Raw genomic sequence first — 12,798 nt, forward strand, 5'->3', positions numbered from 1 at the left:
TGATTGTCTCCATTCATTCCCTGCCCTCCACCCCTCACACACCCCCAACAGAGGTTCTCAGTTACTGGACAGAGCACTCCCTCTCCCCACACCCCAGCCATGCCCTCACCTGGCTGCAGGGCCCCCATGGGGCTCTCTGTTCAGTTTGCAGCTGGGCTAGGGTCTGAGGGACCAGGGATGAGGGGCTTGGGGGTGCCTGGGGCCTCCACGGCTCCTCTCACCTGCTCAGGGGGAGATGGGGTCTGCTCCATTCATTGCTGCTATCTCTGGCTTGGACGGCCCATCAGGAGCCTCTGAGGCAGGCGGATCCATGGGCTGGGGTCCTGGTGAATCCTTAGCGTCAGGGAGGTCAAGCTGCTTGGACAGTGGACTCGGGGAGCTGACTTCCCAGGACACCTCAGCTCCAGCCCTCTTGGGGGTCTCAACCGGCAGCTCCTCAGCAGGAGGAAGGCTTCTGGCCAATGCCAAGTCTGGCTGGCCCCCTGGCTCCTGAGAGTACACCACCTCAACTGGGGGTACTGAGCCAACATCAGAGGCTGCTGGATCCTGCTGGGTGAAGAGGGGGCCTTAAGCTGCCTCCTGGAAGTGTTCCTCAAACCCACCGTGTCCTTCTAGGACTGGCCTCTTGACAGTACCTGAGTGGGGAACAAGGGTGTGGGGTGGGCCCTGGTAGTCTGAGGGAGAAGTGGGTGGGACCCTGCTCTTGGTTTTGGCCTTCAGACCCTCATCTCTAGGTGGCTGCTGTCCCTGTTGGCCTCCATGCTGCAGGGAGGGAGGAACTGTGGCTACCCTGAGTTGAAGTCTGGGAGTTGTGGGGATGAAAGTGAGAAGAGGGTGGCCCACTGGATGTGGAGCCACTGCTTCTTGCTCCAGAAGCTCTTGTGAATCCAGAGGTCCTGTCCAGCCATGGGAGCTTTGTCCTCGAGCCATCTGGAGGTCATCAGTTACTGGGGGTCATTCTCTCTGAGCCCCTTGGGCTGCTCTGGGCCCGTACAGGACTGGGCCAAGGGGAGAGGCTACAGGCTTCTCAGGCATCTCGTCAGCAGGGGCGTGGCGGACATCAGAGTTCCTGTGACTCTCAGCTCTGGGGTTGTCCAGGAAGATGTCAAACGAGTGGGGCTCTGAGCCCAAAGAGCCCTTAGGGTGGGCTCCAGGAATCACAGGGGTTTTGGAGTTTTCAAGTGGCCTGGGAAAGCCCCTCCCCAGGGCAGGGCCAGTCCCCAGGAGTGGCAGCAGCAACAACAGCAGAAAGCCACATACATAGCCCCATGGGCTGGAGGCCATGGTCTACTCCGATGCCTGGGCCTAAAGCCCCCACTTTCCAGTCCTCACTGGATGAGCCTCTCCTCCTCCTCCTTCTCCTCCTCCATCTCCGCTCTCCCTGGCTCCACACCTTCCCGCAGTGTGCTGGATGGGGGTGGGTGCCGTGCAGGCCTTGTCACCTGTGCCCGCGATGGGAGCAGCAGGCCACGCTCCCCGCCGGGGCCCGCCATCGCCCCTTCCCTGGGCCAGCTCCTCAAGATTTTTAGTTTCTTTGCGCTGGTTATGTAGTTCCTCCTTTAGCTCTGGGAAGTTTGATCGACGGAAGCCTTCTTCTCTCAACTCGTCAAAGTCATTCTCCATCCCTCTTTGATCCATTGCTGGCGATAAGCTGTGTTCCTTTGGAGGGGGAGATGACTCTGATTTTTTGAATTTCCAGCTTTTCTGCCCTGCTTTTTTCTCATCTTTGTGGTTTTATCTGCCTTTGGTCTTTGATGATGGTGACGAACTGATGGAGTTTTGGTGTAGATGTCCTATCTGTTTGTTAGTTTTCCTTCTAACAGTCAGGACCCTCAGCTGTAGGTCTGTTGGAGATTGCTTGAGGCCCACTCCAGACCCTGTTTGCCTGGGTATCAGCAGCAGAGGCTGCAGAAGATAGAATATTGCTGAATAGTGAGTGTTGCTGTCTGATTCTTGCTCTGGAGGCTTCGTCTCAGGAGTGTACCCTGCTGTGTGAGGTGTGAGGTGTTGGTCTGCATCTAGTGGGGGATATCTCCCAGTTAGGCTACTCAGGGGTCAGGGACCCACTTGAGCAGGCAGTCTGTCCATTCTCAGATCTCAACCTCTGTGCTGGAAGATCCACTGCTCTCTTCAAAGCTGTCAGACAGGGTCATTTACCTCTGCCGAAGTTTCTGCTGCTTTTTGTTTAGCTATGCCCTGTCCCCAGAGATGGAGTCTACAGAGACAGGCAGGCCCCCTTGAGCTGCGGTGGGCTCCACCCAGTTCGAGCTTCCTGGCGGCTTTGTTTACCTACTTAAGCCTCAGCAATGGCAGGTGCCCTTCCCCTAGTCTCGCTGCTGCCTTGCAGTTAGATCTCAGACTGCTGTGCTAGCAATGAGGCAGGCTCCGTGGGCATGGGACCCTCCTGTCCAGGTGTGGGATATAATCTCCTGGTATGCCGTTTGCTAAGACCCTTGGTAAGGCGCAGTATTAGGGTGGGAGTTACCCGATTTTCCAGGTGTTGTGTGTCTCAGTTTCCCTTGGCTAGGAAAAGGGATTCCCTTCCCCCTTGCGCTTCCCAGGTGAGGCGATGGTTCACCCTGCTTCAGCTCTCACTGGTCGGGCTGCACCAGCTGACCAGCACTGATTGTCCAGCACTCCCCAGTGAGATGAACCTGGTACCTCAGTTGAAAATGCAGAAATCACCCGTCCTCCGTGTCGCTCGCGCTGGGAGCTGGAGGCTGGAGCTGCTCCTATTTGGCCATCTTGCTCCAGGAATCCCAATCTCTACTAATGTTTAAAGGCTAAAATATGCTATTATTTTTGTGATTTTTTTAGTAATTTAAAATTCTTTCTTATTGAATTAATTAAATAATTTTTAGACATGGAGTCTTGCTATGTTGCCCAAGCTGCTCTGCAACTCCTGGCCCCAAGTGATCCTCTGGCCTCAGCCTCCTGAGTTGCTGGGATTACAGGCATGAGCCACCATGCCCAGCTCAGAAATCTATTTCATATCACATGTATAATAATAATTTAATCACAAAGGACTGTACATTTAATAATGTTTATAAAAGCTAAGGAGATCAAGCAAAGATGTCTGAAATGTGTCAAACCTTCAATCCTCTCAGTCTGGTATTTACTAGTGTAAGAAAAAAATTAAAATGTGTAACTTGAATTACAGTTGACTCCTGAATATTCAACATAGGGGTTAGGGGCACCGACCCTTCCTCAAGTAGAAAATTTGCATTTAACTTTTGACTCCCCCAAAATTTAGCTATTAATAACCTACTGTAGAGCACAAGCCCTATGGATAATGTAAACAGTCAATTAACATATATTTTGTATGTTATATGTGTTACATATTGTATTCTTACAATAAAGTAAGCTAAGTAAAAGAAAATGTGAAGAAAATCATAAGGAAGAGAAAGTATGTTTACTATTTATTTAGTGGAAGTGCCTCCTCATGAAGGTCTCTATCCTCATCATCTTCACATTGAGTAGGCTGAGGAGGAGGAGGAAGAACAGGCTGTCTCAGGGGCAGCAAAGGCAGAGGAAAATTGGTATATAAGCAGACCCACACAGTTCAAACCAGTGTTGTTCAGGATCAGCTGTATAATCTACCTTAGAGAAAAGTTTCACTTTTTTTTTTTTTTTTGGAGACGAAGTTTCCCTCCTGTCACCTAGGCTGGAGTGCAGTGGTGCAATCTCAGCTCACTGCAATCTCTGCCTCCTGGGTTGAAGCAATTCTCCTGCCTCAGCCTCCCAAGTAGCTGGGATTACAGGCGCCCACCACCACGCCTGGATAATTTTTGTATTTTTGGTAGAGACGGGGTTTCACCACGTTGGCCAGGCTGGTCTTGAACTCCTGACCTCAGGTGATCTGCCTGCCTCAGCCTCCCAAAGTGCTGGGATTACAGGCATGAGCCACTGTGCCCAGCCTTTTTTTTTCTTTTTGAGATGGGGTTTTGCTGTGTTATCAGGCTGGATTTGAACTCCTGGCCTCAAGGGATCCTCCCACGTCAGCCTTCTGAGTAGCTGGGACTACAGGTGCCTGCAAAATTTCACTTTTGAAAAATATGGGGCAAGTTCAGTGGCTCACGTCTGCCATCTGTAATTCCAGGACTTTGGTAGGCAGAGGTAGGATGATTGTCTGAGCCCAGGAGTTGGAGACCAGCCTGGACAATATGGTGAGGCCCTGTCTCTACTTAATACATTCTTTAAAATTGAAAATGGAAAAAGAAAAATATGGCCGGACAAGGTGACTCACGTCTGTAATTCCAGCACTTTTGAAGGCCGAAGCTGGCAGAGCACCTGAGGTCTAGAGTTTGAGACCAGTCTGGCTAACACAGTGAAACCTTGTCTCTACTAAAAATACAAAAAATATTAGCTGGGCATGGTGGTGCACGCCTGTAGTCCCAGTGCACTCCAGACTGGACAACAGAGGGAGACTCCGTCTCAAAAAAAAAAAAAAAAATAGTAAAAGAAAAATGTGATTGCCCCAATTTAAATTGAGATTAGAGGTAATGCATATGTCAGCTAGATTTAGTCATTATACCATGTATATATACTTCAAAATATTATATTATACACAGTAAATACATACAATTTTATCTGTTAATTTAAAAAATAAAAAAAAACATTTAAAACTGAGATTACCCTTTTTGTGTTGGGCCATTTATTTACTAACCAACCTGTTTGAGGAGCTTGATGTTTTTTTCAGCTTATATAGACAACAATTTTGCTGAGTGATAGAGAGTTTGCTTATATATTAAGGACAGAGAAGCTAAACACAGGGACATAAAGTTATTTTATCCATCGTAAACTCTAAAGGGGAGTATAAATCTAAAGTGGTTGATTCATGCTCCTGGCTTTTCGCTACTAGATAACCCTCTCTCCTACTCTTAGGTAATAACATGCATAGCCAAAATTAAGCCTCTTATGTTGCCTTGGATTCTGTTACTTTAAATAGGCACTCACCAGATTATAATTTTGGCTTGTTTGGAGATCGCTGGAGTCTGATACTAATTTTTTTCCTCCCCCCCCCTACAAAATTACAATGGGCAAGCTAGAAGTCAGGAACAATTATTCCAACAGTACAATTAAACGGGCTTTTCTCCTGGCATTTTTCTTGCCATCTTTAATCATTGTTTGAGTCTGAAGTTAAAGGAAATAGTCATAGAAGAAGAATTCTTCAGAGAGAGAGAGGAGAGTGAGTCCATAGTTTTCCTCAAACAGAATAGATACTTTCCAAAACATTTTCCAAAAACTATTATGTAAGCTAACATTGCTCGTTAGAAATGAGGCCTGTGGAGAGGATATAGACTTGGAGGATGATGTTTGCTTAGAAGGGAGCTAAGGCAAATAAACATCTTGAAGTTTCTAAGATTTCAAGCCTAATTCAATAATGGGATTATGGCTAAATTGCTAAACTTAAAATAATTGCCTTATGAACAGTCATATTGATTATGACCAAAAAGCATGGAGGATTTGTGTTCTATTTTTAGAGTAGATACACGATCTTTGTTGGGGAGGCTGAGGGATGCATTTAATCAATCAATTTTCTGAAAGTATAAACTGTGTGATGTATGGATGTGAGGTGAGAGAAAACAGTTCCCTATCTCCAGAAGCTCTTAGCTGCACAAGTAAGGAAGAAAACAATGCTATTGTCTGAATGTTTGTGTCTTCCCAAATTCACATGTTGAAATCCTAACCCCCAATGTGAGGCGTTAGGAGGTAGGGCCTTTGGGAGATGATTAGGTCATGAAGGCGGGCACCTTATCAGTGGGATTAGTGCCTTTATAAAAGAGACCCCAAGAGAACTAGTTCTTTTCTTTTACCACCTGAGGACACAGTGAGAAGGTGCCATCTATCATCCAGGAAACTAGCCTTCACCAGACAATGAATTTGCTGGCACCTTGGACTACCCAGCCTCCAGACTGAAGTAAATAAATTTCTGTCGCTTATAAGCCACTCAGTTTATGGCATTTTGTCATAGCAGGCCAAAGAGACTAAAGCAATTAATACACCTAGAATAATATTGCAATACTAAAAGGTGTGGGGCCAGTTACAAGTGCCTCTGAATTCAAAGTGGGAAAGAATAGACAAGTGAGATTTCTGTGATTTAAAAGAGGTGTTAGAAATTGTATGCAAAGGCCAGGCTCCATAGCTCATGCCTGTAATCCCAACACTTTACGAGGCTGAGATGGGCAGATCACTTAAGTCCAGGAGTTCCAGACCAGTGTGAGCAACATAGCGAAACTCAGTCTCTATTAAAAAAAAAAAGAACAAAATTAGCCTGGTGTGTTGGCACATGCCTGTGATCCAGCTACTTGGGAGGCTGAGTGGGAGGACCACTTGAACATGGGAGGTGGCAGCTGCAGTGAGCCATGATTGTGCCACTGGACTCTAGCCTAGATGACAGAGCGAGACCTAATCTCAAAATAATAATAATAATAATAATAAAAGAACAAGATAAATTGTATGTAGCAGGGCGTGGTGGCAGGCACCCGTAATCCTAGCTATGTGGGAGGCTGGAGGCAGGAGAATCACTTGAGCTCGGGAGGTGGAAGTTGCAGTGAGCGGAGATCGCACCACTACACTCCAGCCTGGGTGACAGAGCGAGACTCCGTCTCAAAAAAAAAAAAAAGGAAAAAGAAAAAGAGAGTGAGAGAGAAAAATCACATGTGAAGTCTGGAACAGAGAACTCGGGTTCAAAATCTGGCATGTGGCCAGGGTTTAAAGATGCTGAATCCAGGCTGGGTGTGGTGGCTCACGCCTGTAATTCCAGCACTTTGGTAGGCCGAGGCAGGTGGATCACCTGAGGTCAGGAGTTCGAGACCAGCCTCAACATAGAGAAACCCCGTCTCTACTAAAAATACAAAATTAGCCGGGCATGGAGGTGCATGCCTGTAATCCCAGCTACTCGGGAGGCTGAGGCAGGAGAATTGCTAGAACCTGGGGGGCAAAGATTGCGGTGAGCCGAGATGGCGCCATTGCACTGTAGCTTGGGCAACAAGAGCGAAACTCTGTCTCAAAAAAAGAAAAAAAAAAAGATGCTGGATCCAAAATATACTCAGATCAAGACTGATAGTTTTATTCTGTTGGCTACTGAGTGGAGTGTTTTCAACCTTAAGGTTTTTAGATGGAATTGAGAAAGATTACAAATTTGTAACATAAAATCAAGTTCATCACTGAGTAGCCAAATTTTTTTGATGATTGAAAATTATGCATACTTTGTTTCATTTCTCTTTTTTTATTTTTATTTTTTTAGAGACAAGGTCTCTGCTCTGTCACTCAGGCTGGAGTGCAGTGGTGCGATCATAGCTCACTTCCACCTGCAACTCCTGGGCTCAAGCAATCCTACCACCTCAGCCTCCCAAGTAGCTAGGGTTATAAGCACATGCCATCACACCTGGCTAATCCTTTCAATTTCACAGTTATTTATACTCTTAGACTATTTTGAATGTATATATGTGCAGCATTATATGTCTCTAGGATTTTATTCATTGATATATCCCTGGAACATTACCTGACATACAGCAGGCATTATAAGAATTGTTGAGTAATTAATGAATGTTCATGCATACATGTATGTATATGCATATATGTGTAGTTATTCAACTTAGTCTCACTAGTAAGTCATTATAATAGTTACAAATTTGAGTGATTTATATAAGAATAGCCATGATTTGCAATGCTGATCATCTTTTCTCACAGAAACACACATGGACTTAACAAAGAAAGGTTTTGAATTACAAAAAGCAATAGATGCCTGTTGTCAATTTTTTAACAATATAGAAATATGAAAAATAAAAAATGGAAGCTGTTCACATGTTTTCATGCACAAACATGTATACAGATGTATACACTTTATTTTTAACACAAAAATAGGAACTGTGTATTTTTCTTTTCTTGCTTTTTTTTTTTTTTTTGAGATGGAGTCTCGCTGTGTTGCCCAGGCTGGAGTGAGTGGCGCGATCTTGGCTCACTGCAACCTCTACCTCACAGATCCAAGTGATTCTCCTACTCAGCCTCCCGAGTGGCTGGGACTATAGGCGCGTACCACCAAGCCTGGCTAATTTTTTGTATTTTTAGTGGAGACGGTGTTTCACCATGTTGGCCAGGCTGGTCTTGAACTCCTGACTCAAGTGATCCACCTACCTCGGCCTCCCAAAGTGCTGGGATTACAAGTGTGAGCCACCACTATTCTTGCCTTTTATATTCAGCCATATATGAGATATTTTTTCCATCAGTATAACCTCATTCTTAGCATGCATTGTATTAGATATGCCAGAATCTATTTAACCACTTCCTTTTTTGTCTTTTTTATTTTTATTTAAAAAATTGTTTATACTTTTTACTTTTTATTTTTAATAGAGGCAGGGTTTCATCATGTTGCCCAGACTGGTCTTGAACTCCTGGGCTCAAAGGAACCTCCTGCCTCCCAAAGTGCTGGGATTACAGATGTGAGCCACCACACCCAGCTACTTCCTATTTCCTATTAGTAGAAATAAGATTGTTTCCACTTTTTAAATATAATGAGCAATGTTTCAGGGGACGTTGTTGTACACATACCCTTTACTTGCATATTTCTGTAGGAGAAATTTTGAGACGCAGAATTGATGAATCAGAGGGTATGAGTATTCTAAATTTTGATAGAAAATCTGCATTTTAATTGCTATTCATATACTCTTGATTTCGGTTTGATGAGAAGGAACCCAGCCAACCCCAAAATACCTTCTGCAAAAGGCTGCTAAGATTTCTTCCTCATCTTGGGCCAGGTGTGGTGGCTCATGCCTGTAATCCTAGCACTTTGGGAGGCTGAGGCGGGTGGATCATGAGGTCAGGAGTTTAAGACCAACCTGGCCAATATGGTGAAACCCCGTCTCTACTAAAAATATGAAAATTAGCTGGGTGTGATGGCGGACGCCTGTAATCCCAGATACTCGGGAGGCTGAGGCAGAGAATTGCTTTAACCCGGGAGGCGGAGGTTGCAGTGAGCTGAGATTGCGCCACTGCACTCCAGTCTGGGTGACACAGTGAGACTCTCCTTCTCAAAAATAAATAAATAAATAAATAAGATTTCTTCCTCATCTTATGGACTGATTTCCAGGAGACCCTACCTTAGCTGCCTGAAGCTCTAGTGCAGATCACTGTCACATCCTTAAGAAGAGCTAGTTCTGGGACTTTTTCTAGAATATGGAATTACATATTTCTTTCCTTTTAGATTTATAAGTTTTTTTTTAACTGGACAGGATCTTAGAGACCATTCCCCTTATTTTGAGAGTAAACGTTTGGTTGAAAGTTAAAGAAAATAACTCCAACTGGCTGAAACAATAAAAGGAATGCATTGGCTCACATTAACTGACAAATTCCGGATATTGAGTAGGCTTCCTGTATGATTTGAGCCAGATTTATAATATAATCTGCTTTTCAGTGATATTCTTGGCTCTGCTCCATTCCATATATTGGCTTCATCCTTGGCCTGGCTTTCCTTGTAAGGTTACTGGTAATTTTGGGACTGTGTATATCCTATTTACACCCAAGGTGAGAAGATGTTCCTTTCTCCAACTATCAAACAGAAGTTCTGAACCTCATCCTAATTAGAACAGCTTAGGATAATTGTTCATCCCTGAGTCAGTAACTCTTACAAGGAGCATAGGTTCACAAAGACTCACCCTAGAGCTAGGTGTAAGCCCAATCCTATCTGAACAACTTGAACACTAAACAATGAAGGAGGAGGGGATGGATTCTGATTAAACAGTCACCTACTAGGGAGGAACTTCCTTTCCTCTTGCTTCACGTTTCCATGTAGAGGGACTTCTACTACAGTAACACTGTTGGCCCCCACTTCACCCCTCCCCTGCCTGCTAGGTTAGCAAAGTAGTCATGGTCTTCATTTCTCCATTGGATGGCGCTAATCTTATTAAAAGTAGCAAGTATTGGAGAGTCTTCCATTTTCTTTCCACCTGGGCCTTACATGGGACAGCAATACTGAACTAAATGTAGATGCTCTACAGAGTCAAATATCCCCTTCAGTGGCCTGAGCCAGGGTTTGGTTAGCAGGAAGAAAAGATTGGAAGGATGGAAAGTAATGTAGTAAACCTTCTTGGCCACGGACCTGCTCTTTCTTCAGATCAGCTTTAGCTTTTTTTTTTTCAGATAGAGTCCTCTCTGTCACACCAGGCTGGAGTGCAGTGGTGCTATCTCCACTTACCACAATCTCCGCCTCCCAGATTCAAGCGATTCTCCTGCCTCAGCCTCCTGAGTAGCTGGGATTACAGGCGTTCACCATTGCGCCCGACTAATTTTTGTATTTTCAGTAGAGATGGGGTTTCACCATGTTGGCCAGGGTGGTCTTGAACTCCTGACCTCAGGTGATCTGCCCACCTTAGCCTCCCAAAGTGCTGGGATTACAGGTGTGAGCCACCGCACCCCAGCCAGCTTTAGCATTAACAGAGGCTACATTTAATAATAGAACCTGTTCTCCACCTGTTGGCATCCTATATCTTATTTCGCAATTGGTTCCAATCTTAGGGAAGAAAGATGAAGATGTTGACTGACCTTTTAAAACCCAAACCCTGCTGGGTGTGGTGGCTCATGCCTGTAATCCCAGCACTTTGGGAGGCTGAAGTGGTAGCATTGCTTAGCCCAAGAGTTTGAGACCAGCCTGGGCAATACAGCGAGACTTCGTCTCTGTTTAAAAAACAAAAACAAAAACAAAAAACAATACTACCCTGTTTCAGCTTCTGGTCTCTTTAGAGCTTTTCCTTCCCATAGATGAAGACACTTGATGTTGATTTTCAGGCCTATCCCTGCCCCATTTTCGGCTTCAAATGTGTTCTGCTTGGACCTTCTACCAAGTCCTGTCCCTGTCTTTTGTATTTAGACTTCGTCATTGTACCTAGGTCATTAGAATTGAGTTTCTACCTTATATGCAAGGGTCTCTCTCCAGGAGCCTTCAGTCATAGTATCTTGGGCTCTGCTCTGGTAGCCTACCTAGGTCTCCAGTTCCTTTTTCAGGCTGGGCCCTTGCAGGTTCCCCTCTATATTAATTTCCTAGGGCTGCTGCAACCAATTACCACAAACTTGGTGGTTTAAATAACAGAAATTAATTTTCTCACAGTTTTAGATGCCACAGGCTAAAACCAAGGTGTCAGGAGGACTGATTCCTTCTGGGGGCCCCCAGGGAGAATCCATTCCATCCCTCTCTTTTAGCTTGTGGCAACAACACTCCAAGCTCTGTCTCTGTCTTCACATGATCTTCGCATCTGTGTGTCTCAATATCTCAAATCTCTCTTTTCTTATAAGGACGCCAGTCATTGGGTTTAGGGCCCACTCAGCTATACTTGCACTGCATTAAGGATCTCAGGATGAGATTCTCAATTACATATGCAAATATTTTATTTCTGAATAAGATCACATTCACAGGTATAGGGATTAGGACTTGGACACACTTTTTTGGGGACACAATTCAACCCACTATATCCCCTTCACTTCTTATTCCAATTGGAGAGAACCCATGATTCCTTGATAGACTTCCTGAAGCTGCTTGCCTGGAATTTTATATTATTTTGTTTTGTTTTTTGGAGGCAGAGTCTCACTCTGTCTCCCAGGCTGGAGCACAGTGGTGCAATCTCGGCTCACTGCAAACTCCACCTCCTGGGTTCAAGCGATTCTCCTACCTCAGTCGTCCAAGTAGCTGGGATTATAGGTGTGCGCCACCACACCTGGATAATTTTTGTATTTTTAGTAGAGACAGGGTTTCCCCATGTTGGCCAGGCTGGCCTTGAACTCCTGGCCTCAGCTGATCCACCTGCCTTGGCCTCCCAAAGTGCTGGGATTATAGGTGTGAGCTGCCGTGCCCCGCCTTGCTTGCCTGGATTTCTGAATGCCAGATGCCTTGGATGCTCCTTTCTGTCACCATTTGCAACAACTAAATCTTAGGGCCCCTTTTGCTGACTGTGTAGATGCCGTCTAGAGATTGTGGCCCACTTTGGATGCTAAGTTTGACTGCCACATTGAACTTCTCTTATCAACACAGCACAGGCTCAGTGCCCCCAACCCCTCTATACCCCTCTCAGAATTTATCACATCTCATTGAGTGGGCCTGGAACTAGGTCTGCATATCTCCATTGGCTCTATCTGATTAAAGTGATCATGACCTGTTGTATTCTGAAATGCTACGCAAGAAGTGCTAGACCTCTTGGACTGATTTTCATGACTGGGCGCGGTGGCTCATGCCTATAATCCCAGCACTTTGGGAGGCCAAGGCAGGAGGATCATTTGAGTTTAGGAGTTCGAGACTAGCCTGGGCAATGTATGGAGACCCCATCTCTATTAAAAATAAAAATAAGGCGGGATGGCTCACGCCTGTAATCCCAGCACTTTGGGAGGCTGAGGCGAGCATAGCACTTGAGCCTAGGAGACCAGCCTGGCCAACATGGTAAAACCCCAGCTTTACAAAAAACACAAACATTAGCAGGGTGTGATAGCTTGTGCCTGGGGTCCCTGTACTCAGGGGGCTGAGAGGTGGGAGGATCATTTGCGCCCAGGAAGTGGAGGCTGCAGTGAGCTGTGATCGCGCCACTGAACTCCAGCCTGGGTGGCAGAGTGAGACCTTGCCTCAAAAAATAAAAGAAAAGAAAGAAAGAATTAGCTGGGCATGGTGGCATGTGCCTGCAGCTGCAGCTCCTAGGGAGGCTGAGATGAGAGGATCACTTGAGCCTGGAAGATGGAGGCTGCAGTGAGCTATAATCACACCACTGCACTTCGCCCACAATCCCTCACACTCCTCCTTTCCAACCTGGGCCCCTCAGA

The 12,798-nt window shown here is 45.6% G+C and overlaps 1 pseudogene; it reads right to left on the reverse strand.

Annotated features, from left to right (window-relative positions):
- The window catches only part of LOC105506107, a 65,896-nt pseudogene extending 64,612 nt beyond the window's left edge, over nt 1-1,284 (reverse strand).
- Nucleotides 1,285-12,798: the final 11,514 nt, after the last annotated feature.

Source organism: Colobus angolensis, unplaced genomic scaffold (genome assembly GCF_000951035.1).
Source record: "Colobus angolensis palliatus isolate OR3802 unplaced genomic scaffold, Cang.pa_1.0 Scaffold131, whole genome shotgun sequence".
Lineage (NCBI taxonomy): Eukaryota > Metazoa > Chordata > Mammalia > Primates > Cercopithecidae > Colobus > Colobus angolensis.